Consider the following 12,596-nt stretch of genomic DNA (forward strand, 5'->3'; position numbering starts at 1 on the left):
CACAGACACTGCAATGGCAGGTCTGAGCCATGTTTATAAGGCTACTAATGTGGGGGGCACAACCAGTGCAGCAGGCCCACTAGTAGCATTTGACTGAATTACAGACACTGGCCACCTCTAGTGCACTCTACTAGGGACTTTCTAGTAAATCAAATATGCCAATCATGGGTTCCCAATTATGCATACATTTTACATAGGAGCACCTGCACTTTAGCACTGGTTGGCAGTGGTAAAGTGCCCAGAGTAGCAAAAACAGTCAAAACAGAGTCCAGCACACTTCAACAACTTGAAAAACAGAGACACAAAGTTAGGGAAGACCGCTCCAAGGATGGCAAGTCTAACACTATGCATTTTCATGTGTGTGCTATAAAGTTTTACCAGTAAAAAGGTATGTGTATTTATTGGTAAGGGTGGGCGGAATACGCAGAGTTTTATTCTGCCAAATTCTGCAGATTTGCCTAAAAACTCTGCAAGATTCCTCAAAGTTCTGCACTCCACTATCTGATACACCTGCCTCATGCCTTTCTTAAAATACTGACTACAGTGCACCATCCTAATGACAGCTGCCCCTGTACCCTACAAGATACTCACAACTGCATGCCACGGTCAATCCAGGGAGTCCGTTGAGTACTTGAGCTAACCTCCTCGACTGCAGTCCACAAGCTCCCCAAAGCAGCAACAAGGATCCAGGCAAGTGTGGCTGCATGCCTGGAACAGGCTGCAGAGCAACACCATGGACATACAGAGATGCAGGCCAGGCCACGGCCCGATTCCTAGAAGTTGCCGCTGCCCCCCCCGGACAGGACCACATTGCAGCCAGTGGGTGAAATCCCTAGGGCTCCTGTGCTCCTGAGCCTCCTCCAGATACCACAGAGTGAGCTTCAATCTGAGGTGAGAAAAACCTCTCAGCCTCTCAGAAAGATCCTGAAAGAGTCAACTATCCAACCTCCTCCAAGAGGAACATGGCAGGTTCTGTATGATCTAGTCCTTGCTCCGATTCAAGGGGTGCAGTCAGCTGACCCAGTGATGGATGCTCCAAGTGCCCTCTCAAACAATGAACTGGGCCGTCTGTACTCCTCTGCTAATTTCCTTGTGGCCTGCCCTAGCCTTCTATCCCCTGCTCTCTCTGCTGTGATGTGTGTCCCGAGACTGAATTAGGCACGTTATTCACATTATTGTGTTCTACTTCCACTTTCATAGAAGGTTGGGTACAGCACAAGGAAGCACCCATTGGTGATATGTTATGGTGCTGCAGGCATGCCATCCATATCCATGTGTGTGCTTTGGTGGATTTTACTTAGGAAGTTGGGCATGCGCGGCCCGTCCTTTAGGGTGGAGGGATCTCACCCCCCCACCTTTTGCCCCTCATGAAGAGTGTCCGTCAGGCTGAACAGAGGTCAGCCTGACAGACACTCTTCATTTTCAGCTCCGACAGCCAGGAGTGAGACATGCCCAATTTGCGCAGACTCCTGGCTGCCTGAGCTGAACTTTGCTGGGCTCAGGAGGTCACAGCTCCTATGGGCGTGACTTCCTCAGCTCAGCAAAGGTGCCTCAAGACCCTTTCATGGATGACGAGGAAAGCGTCACTCATTGACACTCACCCTCGACGCTTCAGGTTTAATCCTTGAAGTGCCCAGGGCGAGTGTCAATCAGTGACACTTCGTCACAGAGTGGGGTGGGGTCAGCAGTCTCCGTGACCCCATCCCACTCTGTGACGAAGCTGACACTGCTGCCTTCCCTCACTGGCTGACCTAAGGTCATCCATTGAGGGAAGGCAGCAGTCCCAACCCTCCTGGGACCTCGAGGCTGAGCGTAAGTGTGTGTGTGTGTGTGATGTTTTAAAATGAAAGTTTGGTGCGTGCGTGCATGTTTGAATGTTATGAGTGTTAATGGATGTGCGTGCGTGAAAGAATGAGTGTGTGTGTGTGATGTTTTAAAATGAATGTTTGGTGCGTGCGTGCATGTTTGAATGGTATGAGTGTTGTAAATGGATGTGCGTGCGTGCATGTGTGTGTAAAAGAATGAGTGTGTGTGAACTTTTAAAATTAATGTTTGGTGCGTGTGTGCATGTTTGAATGTTATGAGTGTTGTTAATGGATGTGCGTGCGTGTCTGTGTGTGAAAGAATGAGTGTGTGTGTGTGTGTGTATGTGTGTGTGTGTGTGTGTGTGTGTGTGAGCATCCCGCCCGCCCCCCTCCCTCCTAAAGTTGCCGGCCACCATTGAAGTTGGGTACCTCTCTGGGAAGCTGGGCAGTAAACTCTGCTGTACAGTGGTTGGCGGAGTTTCTGCTGAACTCGGTGCTCCAAGGGGAGCATGAAGTAGGCAAACTCTGTGAGCTCTGCGGGCAAAGTGGATTTTGCTGCCCACCCCTATTTTATGGCCATTTCAAAAGAAAATGTGCTGTCTATAACTGCACTACCTCACGAGTGCTCCAAAATGCAAAACCGGTTATAGTTAACACCCTTACCTCTTTCCTGACGAATTGGCATTGACACATTTGCTACACTTGTTTTGTTGTTTTGTGTGATACTTAGATTTTTCACAATCTCTAGGACCTCAGTGATATAATATTAATGACAGCACCCCCAGTCTGAACAATTTTCCATGACTCCTGATGGTAGGAGAAAAGTTGCCATTCGATCTAATCCTATCCAGTAGCAATGCCACATGTTAACATACATTAGGTTTATGTTTGACTGGATTTCAATTCCATAGCACCTTTCCTAAAATTGTGGTATTTTATGACAAGTAACAAAACATTTGCTTTCAAGTTAAAGTGCGTTCTCATACTTAATGCAAGCTTTTTTATGTTAAGTAAATTTGCATAAGGTAACTTTCATTTTTTTAATGTTTACAATACATACAATGTTCCGTGTTCATTTAAAAAGAAATTCGGGTTACTGGCCCTTAGAGAAAATATCCATGTGCCTTTAATTACTCTAGAATGTGAGACGCCTGGACACTTGAATATGAGGTATGATTCACTTTCGGATGTATTTTGTGCATGGGGTTATCCTGAATATTGATGGCAGAATATCATGGGACGCTAATATTATTGACAGATGGCTTGGGATAAACTATGGTAAGGTAGGTATGTGTAAACTTTCTTTACCTAACTCCCCTTATATGCACCTTGAAAATATTTATATCTCACTTAAAAGTTGAGAGGAATCTCTCTTACTTTGTACAAGTTAACATAATAACATTGGAGACAGACACCCTGGCAGGATTATGGGTACAACACTCACATCACTTTTTACGGAAGGAATGTGATGAGCATATATCGGAGGAAACCGGGAGTACTGAGAAAATACTAAGTAAAACGGAGAAAGATAAAAGCAAAGTCCTCATTTCTGAGCTTCCTGCTGTGAGCAGAGTGGAATTTGCGGTGAAGTGGGGAGCTTTCACGAAAATCAGGTAAAACCTGACAGATTTTGTGTGGAAGCATCGGACTGGGACAAAACTTAGTCCCGAACACCAAAATAAAAGTGGACTTCATTAACAAAGTAGATAGCTAACAATTTGGCCCATTCTTGCAATTTGGGGCAGTTTTGTGCTTATAAAGGCGCCCTATATAAGTGTTTTGCAAAGTAAGAAAGACTGAGTGGATTTAAACTTGCAGCAACCAAAGTTTGTTTTATTATCAAGTTAATAATCTGTAATAAGCGCTTACCACGACCACAAAACAGGCCCACAAACATGCACAAAAGCAGGCAACACACGAACCTGCTAGACTAGCCCATCAAGCACTGCCTGATTTCCCCATAAGCTTGTCTGACACCAAAGTGTGGAATAAAATGCCGCAAATCCCGTGTTTCGCAGTTTGGAATGCGGGTAAAAGAACAGTATTACCATATTTTTCTCCATTCTGATTTATGAAACGCGTAAAGTGAACATAGAGCTCTTGGATAACACTGCACCTGGCAACACCAGTGTTCATCTGGTGAGGTATTACTTCCAAAAATGAGTGAGCCTGTAGAATGAAGTAAAAACGCCGATAGAATCTTGTTTTGGCTAGCAAAGCTAAGCAAGATATGGAATCTGTGAGTTGGAAATAGTTATAAACAGAAATATGTTTAGGGAATAAAGAAGAGATTTGAGAGTTAGAGGGTACGTGTAGGAACCAGATGGCCAAGAATATCATTTAAAAAAAATAAGGGTGTGAAAAAGAAGCAGATAGCAGAAGCAATATATCTTGAAACTTCTCTGTGCTCAGAAAAACGACAGTTTCTTTACACTGAACAGTTTGAATCTAAGCTCAGAGCATAGACCCCACACTCCTTTCAATATGCATTTATTTAGTTATTTAGTTAAGGATTTACAAAACCATGAGCATTATGATGATCTTGCTTTTCACTAGAGGTAAGTGAGCCATTGAAGGCTGGAGCAAGATGATTGACTCTGCTCAGCTTAAGATCCTACTGGACCCTCTAGCCCGAAACGAGACACGCTTTCATGTGGAATCTGCTTGCCACACACACATTAACATCATTATCCAAGACAAAACATTAACCTTTGAGGTAAAGCAAGCAAGAAAGAGTTACTCATCTACTAGCTGAACTGCACAATGTGAAACCAGAAAACCTGCTATTAATCCCAGTTTGCGTGCTTGACCAGCATGTGTGATCCAAGGTAAACATTTAGGTGCATATTTAAGACAAGTGGTGCTGCAACTAGTGCAGTGCCACTTTCCTTGCACCCCTTAGCACCCCCTACCTCCTCCATGTGTGTGCCGTATTTAAAATACAGTGCACCAGGGCACAGAGTAGAGGCAATAGTGTCAACATTTTTGACACTATTGATGTACTGTTCAGGGTAAGCACCAAAATGTTGGCGCTAACACTGAACAGTACATAGGGGCCCAATGTAAACAATGGTGTTCCCCCTTTAATGCCTCTGCTGAGAAAGCATTAAAAATGCCGGAAAAGATGACGCAAAGAAACTTCGTAGATTTCTTTGCACTAATTGTTTTGCCATCCCTAACGGGGGAACACCCCCTTGCATACATTATGCCTGGTGCAGGCATAATGTGGTGCAAGGGGTGACAAAGTGGCGCAATGCATGCATTGCGCCCTTTTGTAAAGATGGCACAGCAAATTTTGACCTCGTTGGGCCACATTAGCGTCATAAGAAATTACGCTAATTAGGCGCAAGAAGGCGCTAGGCCCATTTAAATTTGGGCCTATCACTTTTAGCAAATGCCTCTCAATCCATTGGTATAATCTGATATAAACACTTTGAAATGTTAAAGAAGTCCACACTTTTACAATTATGAATTTATCATATCTTTACATAATGTTTGCTGCACGAATTGTGTGCCAAACATTTTCATGGCTCGACTTGTTCACAGTTTGTTAGAGCCAAGCCAGACTCTTGGCTTCTCTCTGGCTCAAGTTTCATGGTTAGCTTGCTAGCATGCCCATCTGTACTTTTCATTGAACCACAGCTGATGTAATGAGTAAAGGAATCGGTACAGACAAATGGATTTAAAATAGCATGGCTAAGGGTGTCAGTTAGAGCACATATGTGGTTCAGGTAGGAGGGGCAGGAGATTTGATGTTGTTGTTTTGGGAGTTTGCTGAATCCCAATACCCTTGACTTCATCTAATAAAGCCGAGTTGCTTTGGTGTCTGTCTGATGCCTTGGTAAGGGCTGTATGTAATTCCACAGTCTGAGTGTTATGTATTTTGCAGGAAGACCGCTTAACAGTTTAAACACTGTGGTGATTTCTGATAGAATGCCCACAGTTTTGGTAAAATTGAAATCACGGCTGATAGGCTAGTCCAATGTTTGACTACAGAGTTGATTGTTTGGTATCTGTTCCAAATCCTAAATGTTTTGGTAGTTGTTTGGCTGGACACGTTACTGGGTGCTTCGGCAACGGAATCTAGGCTTTTCCAGTGTGGTCATTTTGGTGATGACTGGTTGAAAGCTTTCACCTATGGACTAATTTAATGCTTGATAGGCAAAGCGACTACCAGAGCCAGTGCAACAGTAACCCTTTGGGAAACCTTTTTTAAAGATAAGAGGAAAGAGTAAATCCTATTGGTGGCTACAAGCTTCCAACATATACATATGAAATACAGGAGAATACCTCTTGAAAATATCAATAAAGGACTAGAATAGCCCCAGGCATAACAATGACACAAGGAAAAGCACTAGCGTGATTGGTGAAATATGTGAAAGAACCAAATGTAAAGACAGAACTCAACCACAATATTTTCAATGATGAAACAAAAATATTAAGGAATCAGACAAAATAACAGACAGGCAAAGAAGTGAGTAGCACTCAGAAAACATGATCATTCCTCTTGACTTGGTTGACTTTCCACAAGGTGACCCCTCCGCTATGGCAGACGAGCGTCGCCCTCCTGCTGAAAGGAAGCAGAAAAATAAAATGATAATAAAAACATTGTAATAACATTTTATTTTTCCGCTTAGGTAGGGTTGGGCCACCCAGCATCCTATGCATCAGCGGGGGGGAGTTGGGAGGAGTGCAAGGTGCACTCTAAGCATGCATGTTGGTTTGGCCGGCTGTCTGAGGCCGGCCAAACCGACATGCGCCCCTAGAACTCTCAACCCGGCTGTGTTTCACAGCCACGTGGAGACCAAGCCCAGGCTCCCACTCCCTCACTGAACGGCATTTCAGCCCACTCAGGCCAATCCCAGCACCTCTCTCATGCTGTGTAACAGCATGAAAGAAGCGTCTGGACTGGGTGGAGGTGAGGCGGCGTAGCTCACTAACAAAGATATATGTATTCTGCCTATAATCAAAGGAAAGTATGAGTGCTTTATTATTCAGGCACAGTTTTTTATCATTAGGCATGACTGGCACATATCATGAATGTTTAGTCAAAGTGTGCAATGTTCATGTTTTGGCACAGAAATAGAAGCAATTGTTATGGTTCATGCATAACCCCTGTCTCTTGTAATCCAGAGATACCTCAATGTCGGATAAGTATTGAGGGTTTGTATATCTATATATGCCTTTATGAATGGCTGGCATGGTATAATTGTTGATTTCCACAAATGGTAGTTGAACATAATAGTAGAAATAAAGAGAGCATAGGCTAAGAATTATAAAGGGTCCAGTTAAGAAGGTCCTGACGAAAGCAATTAGGTAGCTGAAACATGATGACCCATAGATGCTAAAGCCATAATCTCTCACTAAGCAGCGTGATCTGTTTTTAATATTATCAATGAGCCCCTTTTTATTAAAACACAATGCAAGCAACTCCTAAGGTATTTTTAATCTTAGGATCCCCCAAACAATATCAAGGAGCTCCCTTGTACAATGCGCTGGAGGCTGGGTGGTGACAATAGGCCCTGGCACAAGGATTCTATGATGAAGTATGCCTCTGAAAGAGTATGAGAATCCTTAATATACCTTAGGGGTCTCTGGTTAAGGAGTTTCAGGTAACCCTTGTGTATGGAGCCATATAAACTACATAGTAAAACATAGTATAAACACATACTCTCGAAGGGTCGCCTCCCCTTTCTTGATTAATCTATTCTATATTCTGTCATGAACAAAAACAGAATAGGAATGCCACTTAAACAGAACACAGGCCTATAAGGGATGAACAAATCCCCTTATGTATGTCTGTGCACATATGCATATTTTAATCATTTCTCTGTTTATAAGAGCCTTATAGAAAGCTAAAGCTGTCAGGCCAGATCTAAAAAAGTATGTTAATACACAGACAGCTAAATACTGAGTATAACATTATAAATATGTACAAGATTACATTTAGCAAAATTATATACAACCCCCTCTAAGAGGGTCAAGAATGTATTCTCACAATGCAAATCTTGAACCTAGATTATTTGTCAGAGGAGAACAAACACCACAACCCTTGCCTATTGTTGTAATCTGTGAGACTCCATGTAACAAAATAACTATTGAAAAAGTTAACCCTATTACAATAACATCACACCTTTATAAGCCTATTAGCCTTGAAGTACTGGGTTTTTCAGAACCCAGTGGTGCCAGGGAACACACCCTAAGACTTAGAGTCCTTCCTGTTTCAGACTACAGACACACAGAGTGTTCTTGGTGAAGTCAAAGATCTTGTTTATTGGCTGCAGCCAGTAACAGGTATCCTAGAAGTACAACACGGTGTATATTCTCAGGAGACTGCTCCCCTTGCAAAGCTAACCTTCTCTTTTATACAAAATATTATGCTTTAGGCAAACATTCCTTATTTTACAGTTGACCATTCACATATTTTCACTACAAAGAAATAGCAGGGTTATGATGACAAGCCATATTTCAGTTTGTCCAGCCCTCAATCAATTACCCGGCAAGGCTCAGTACTTTCATCAGATATCGACGGACCCCCAATATAAACAGGCACCTCCTCCTTGTAAAGCAAGTCATAAAGAAAGAAACAGGGACAGGTGTGTGTAAGATTAGGCATGGTTTGTGTGTGATTAAAGGTTTTATGATGTGTTGTGCCTTGATACTAATCTCATTCGGCCACTGGGAATTAAACTGGCCGAACAGGTTTGGCTTCAGGCAGTGGAGTCAGCTTGCCCAGGTCACAGAGGAGTCAGCAAAGATGTACATGTCCTTCAGACTCGTTTTCGGCATTAGTCATTGGCCTATGTGAGTGCAATCACAAAATGGCTGTCGTTTAAATAGAACCTCCGAGTTTCAGGACGGAAACTCTGATATTCGGGTGATTTTGTCACCTGAATATGAATACAATGCTTGTGCATACTATTCTAATCATTCTCGGTCTGCTGATACCAAAATCGTTGTGATACGACAATGTTTATAACATGGGTCCAGAATTTTCAGTACCACAGACCCTCCTTTTGCCCTTACATAGGCAATAACCCATACTCACGCTAATCTGAGTCCAGGTCTATATTCATAAAGTCGTTGAGATGTTGCTGTAGCATCATCCTATTACTTAGCTCGTCTTTTGATACAGGTTTCCTTACACACGATGTAGCACAGAGGCCACATGTTGCAGGAGCACACTGTACACACAAACAGGACAGGAAAAGAATGGCTAAGATCATCCCAATGACTACCAGAGTCTTCCATCCCCAGGCGGATATCAGCTCCCAGAACCACCCCATCAATGACCAATCTCCTTTATCCACGTGAATAGATTCGGAGATCTTATGCAGTTTGAAAATGGCCTGGTAGACTGTCGGAGCGTTATCTGGGATGAAAACACAACAACTTGATTGGATCACTTTACATACCCCACCTCAGTCTGCAAGTATGACGTCTAATGCGACCCTGTTCTGAAGAGTCATAAGGCAATCCGACTGGAGCTCAGCAGTCAAATTACTAAGGGCACCGGCGGTTTCAACTACCGTGGATTCAACCACCCTTGTCAATTGCCTTATATTCCTGCTGTTAACCATAGGACCCCAAAACGTCAGAAAACCCTTTATGAAATTTCCAAATTCTTGTCCTGTAGTGTCTTCTTTACTTATGACACCTCTAACTATCCTTGTCTTATGGTAAACTGCCGCGGCTGTGTAGGTGGGAGGTAACAGGAACGAAACAAAACATGTGCCTGAGAAGTCAGGGGGCAACCATGTATAGGCTCTATTATGGCAGATGAAATAGGTACCCTTAGCTGCTAATAACGAAGGAGAATTCTGAGACGCAAAAACATATGTTTCAGTGCAGATACTTTTCCCTAACTGAGCTCTGGGATTCTTGCCATTACCTTGCAGACATAGGTGACCCTGATGGGGTACAATTCAAATCGGGGAGGATCTCTTTGCTCGCTGGTTCCCACTCAGAGTAACTCCATATCCTGTTATGTTCCATCCAATATATGCTAGTGTCTCATCTCTCGGGATAGTCTCATAGGAAATATCTTCCCTAATCATATCTACTATACCCTTAGCTAGAGCACTATTCTTAGGATTATCTTTCACAGAACGTAGGGGGTTGGCTTCATACACGTATATGAACACCGTTCTATATGCCCACACAGAACCATTATGGCTGAAAGGCAGGACCAGATAAGGGATACCTTTATCAGTAGTATGAGGCATAAGACCACACACCCAACAGTTAGTTGTGTTCACTACTAATTGGTGTTAGTGTAGAAGCTGAATGAATGAATTGTTGACAAATTCTAATCTTCTGGCAGACTCGTGTTCAGGCAGGGGGTGAAAAGAATGCGAGGAAACAGTAGAAGGAGGTATGGGCTGTGTAATGGGTGCAAATGTCTCTTGAAAAGAGAATAAAACATATCCTATTAAAAACGTCATTACACTGGGCAACATGAAAATACATAATATAAAACATTGTTTCTTTGTCATTATTATAGACATTCTGGCTTTAAAATCCATCTGTTTGCAGGTCTCTCATTCTTGAAAAACTCCATCCTCTCTAATTGCTGCTCGCGGTGGTAGGGTGTTCTATGCTAGGGAATGCTTCTGTCAGTCCAGGGCAACTCCCTTAGACCGACCAGAACTGTCGACCTAACGTCTTCAGCTGCACTCCAAAGACTTGGGCAACCACGACCCTACAGCTGAACCCGGATGGCGGTTCGAAAAGAAAAAAACAAAAATAAGAAAGTTTCTCAGATGAGAGAGCCGCACTTTAAAAAAAAATAGCAAAGGAACGGTAAAAAATATTTGTCCTTAGTTCTTGGTCTCAAATTATAACGGCTTTTTCCAGGGACTGTCTGGTTCTGGAACAAGAGTTCAGGCTCTGTAGTGTTCAATCGAATTGACGGTGGCACAGCTTCTTGCAAATTATTATCACTTTCTCGTTCAGAAATTGTTCCTTTTACACGTGCATCGCTAAATGGCAAAAAACGAGGCACAGTCTCAGTCTCAGAGTCAGCGATCCCCTCCTGGACCCACCGGTCCAGGAGGTAGAGGAAAAGGGACCCTCTTGCAGTGTACGCCGTGGATCCAGTTCTTTTTCCCTTCCACTCGAACAGCTGATCTTTTTGAGAGGAGGACGAGGTGGGGGCCGGTCCAACGGGGCTGGTCATTCTTTGTCCGCTGGAAGTTCTTGACCAGCACCCATGATCCAGGATTGATAAGATGTCCTGGAGCTTCAGAGACCTGAGGCAGAGTATCGTGAACCTGTTGATGTAGAACACGCAATTTAGCCGTCAATTCATACAAATAATCAAGCAGTACAGGGTGTTCGATCTCACTGAATTTTGTTGGTCTTGGCACTCCCCATATGTTGGCCGGGCGGCCGAACACAATTTCATAGGGACTAAGTCCCACTCGCGAATGCACAGTCATTCTTGTTGATAGGAGTGCTAAAGGCAGGGCGTCAGGCCATTTAAGACCAGAGCTCGCTTGTATCTTTGCCAACTTCAGTTTTAGCGTGCCATTATAGCACTCTAGTAGTCCAGCTGATTGGGGGTGATTTGCAGCGTGGAATTTTTGCTGGATACCTAGCCCCTCACATACTTTTTTCATCACTCGACCCACAAATTCACTCCCATTATCACTCCAGACCATTCTCGGCATTCCAAACCTAGGGAAGAATTCTTTGGCAAGGGCTTTAGCTGTGGATAAGGCAGTGTTGTCTTTTAAGGGATATGCTTCTACCCATCTTGAAAAGGCACAAACAACAACGAGTACGTATTTCAGATTGTTGCACCTTTCCATGTGGATGAAATCTAGCTGCAAAACCTCGAACGGATACGTTGGAGGCGCAAAATGACCAGCTGGAGTTGGGGTTCCCCTACCAGGATTGTATTTCAGACACACCATGCAATTCTTGACCACATTCTCTGCACATTTAGGAATTCCAGCATTTTGCCATACTGGAGCCAACAACTTACAAATCCCTTTCACACTGATATGGGCCATTACATGAGCCATTGTCACCACTGCAAGCACATACGCATCGGGTAACAACCATCGCTGATGTTCTGACAAGTCAACCCAACAACCATTTTCATCCAATTTACCCTTACTTTCTTTCCACACATTCAACTCTTTCTCTGAAGCTTCAGCTTGAAGAGACTTCACACCCTCTATCGTATCTTCACACATTCCAACGTCACCAACCCATCTTGCGGGGCCTGCAACATACATTCGATTCATCACATCTTTTGCTGTTTCTTTTGCGATTTCGTCAGCAAATGCATTGCCACGACCGACATCATCAGTAACCTTCTTGTGTGCACTGCATTTCACAATCGCAACTTGTAATGGCAAGGTCAGTGACTCAAGAAGCTCATTAACCAACTGACCATGCTGAATTTTAGCTCCATGCGAAGTCAGGAACCCACGTTCTTTCCACAATCGTCCAAAACTATGGGCCACACCAAACGCATACTGGCTGTCGGTATATATGGTCACTTTCATTCCTTTCTATAACGCACACGCTCTCGTAAGTGCAATCAGCTCTACTGCTCGAGCTGAATTATGTGGTATACGTGCAGCTTCAACAATCGTATGCAAAGTTGTGACAGCATATGCTGCACTCGTATCACCATTCGGAAGCTTGAAGCATGAACCATCCACCCATAAGGTACCATCACACTTTACAAGAGGAGTGTCTTTAAGATCTACTCTCCCTTTCGTTTCTTCTTCTGTCCTAAGAAAACAATCATGTTGTTCAACATCATCTGTTTCTACT

This window comes from Pleurodeles waltl, chromosome 7 (genome assembly GCF_031143425.1).
Source record: "Pleurodeles waltl isolate 20211129_DDA chromosome 7, aPleWal1.hap1.20221129, whole genome shotgun sequence".
In the NCBI taxonomy this organism is placed as follows: domain Eukaryota; kingdom Metazoa; phylum Chordata; class Amphibia; order Caudata; family Salamandridae; genus Pleurodeles; species Pleurodeles waltl.